The 2023-nt window shown below is 36.6% G+C and overlaps 1 pseudogene; it reads left to right on the plus strand.

Moving 5' to 3' along the window:
- The first annotated feature begins 596 nt into the window (after positions 1-596).
- LOC147497643 (syntaxin-related protein KNOLLE pseudogene) lies at positions 597-1553 on the plus strand (annotated as a pseudogene).
- The last annotated feature ends 470 nt before the right edge of the window (positions 1554-2023 follow it).

A 2023-nucleotide genomic window follows, 5' to 3' on the forward strand; every position in this document is an offset into this window, starting at 1 on the left:
TACATGATAAATTATTTTCTGATATAGGTTATGAAATAAAATTGTATTTAGCAATTGGCAAATGTTTAAAAGTTTGCATTTGGTATTGTGAAATCATCATGACCTGTTTTTGTCATAGAATTCATAGCTCAAGCCAAGTTGAACAATGCCCATTACGTATCTTGACATGTAATTTGAAGCCCACAAAAGTGATTATTGGAAGCTTGGATTGTTGTTTCTTCTAATCACTTCTTAGACATTGGTTCCTTCTATCGTTCATCAGTTGACTTTGTTCTCAATTACTGCAGTAGGTGTACATTGTCATTCAACACAAATATATTCTTGTTTCAGTCACTACTTCATAAATAAAAAAATCTATTATAACTTTATTGTGCTCCTCATATGTGATGCAGCTCAGCAAGCAGCTCTACCTTTGCACAAATTGATGGGGAGGATGCACGCCAATTTGTTACTGGTCTTGCTGATAGCATAGGACTTCAAAATGTTCGCACTGCAAACATTGTGTCTACAGCAGTTGCAACATGGACACATTCATGTTTTCTGCAGGCCTGGGTAAAGTTTTTTTTTCCTCAGGCTATATCTGACTATATGTCTATATGTTGAACATATTCACGTAACATGCAAGACTATCAGAAATTGAATCTATCTCTAGATTTGTTCTAGCGTCTTAGTAATCCTCATTAGGTGGATAGTAAAATATCAGAAAAAGAGCAAAAAGAAATTCGGAGATATTTTTATTTTGTTTTTTTCTCGGTTTTATGTCAGGAAACTTAAAATAGTCAGCAATACATTATATCCCAACTCCCGTGGTGTTTCGCAGGATGTTTTTGCTAAGATTAAACTTCATAAATCAATAACTAGCAAGTTTAGAAGTCACCAATTATTTTATTTTGGTTTAATCTGTGTTTTTTGCAGATATTAAACTGCATCTAACATTCTAGCGAATGAAGTGAATCGTAGGTTTTCGGGTTATAAAGCGGGTACACCAATTGATCGTTCAAGGACTTACATTTACTAATGGGGTGAGAAAGAAGCTTAAGGAATTAATGATGGATTTTCAGGAGTTGAGGCAGAAAATGATGTCCTCAATATAAGGAGATGGTGGGGAGAAGTTACTTTTACGATGGTCGGTGAACATTTAGAAGAAGATGTTATTGAGAAGATTATAACAAATGGTGAAGAGGGTGGTGAAGATTTCTACTGCAGAGGGCTATACAAGAACATGGAAGAGGGAAGGTGCTTGAGATCTGTTGTGGAGATTAAGGGCGGGCATGATCTTGCAAAGGAGATAGAGAGGAGTTTGTTTGAGCTGCATCGGTGTGCGTTTTTAGACATGGCTGTGATGGTTGAAGCTCAAGGGGAGCAGATGGATGATATTGAACACCATGTGTTCCACGCCAGCGCATTATGTGAAGGATGGGACCAAGAATCAAAGGCGGCGAAGGATCACCGGAGGAGTAGCGGGGAAGTGGATGTGCATTGGTCTGATTTTGCTCCTCATCCTTATCCTTGTCGTCATCATTCCGCTTATTACTAGTTTGATGAAATCCTAAGTTGGTTGAGAGTAATATCATACGGGGAGCTTTGTTGGAACATTATTTCATTCATAGCTTTGGTTGTGTCAATTTTCATTCTTGCCCTTTTCGAGTCTTTGGGAGTTCTCGCTCAAGCTCCATATGGAGAGAATATCATCATGTATTTCAATTTGGAAATTGTGTGTTTTTATGTTTTAGTTCTATGTAGTTAGAAAATTGTGTGAAATTTTAAGTATGAGTACTTGAAGTTGTAGATCAAAACATCTTAGAGCACCAATTGTGTTCATTTTTTCCGCAACTTTTCTTGATGGAAAAATTATTGGGTGCATATTTCATGTTTTGACTTGGGGAATTATTTGGAAATTGAAATGAAAATGCGATGTCGGGCCTTCCTATTGTTATGCAATTGTTTGAAAGTTAAAGCTTAAAAACACTGGATTTTATTAAAAGCTTTATTGAACTCTGGGGTGGTGGCTCAAATTTACAAG

Source organism: Coptis chinensis, chromosome 5 (genome assembly GCF_015680905.1).
Source record: "Coptis chinensis isolate HL-2020 chromosome 5, ASM1568090v1, whole genome shotgun sequence".
In the NCBI taxonomy this organism is placed as follows: domain Eukaryota; kingdom Viridiplantae; phylum Streptophyta; class Magnoliopsida; order Ranunculales; family Ranunculaceae; genus Coptis; species Coptis chinensis.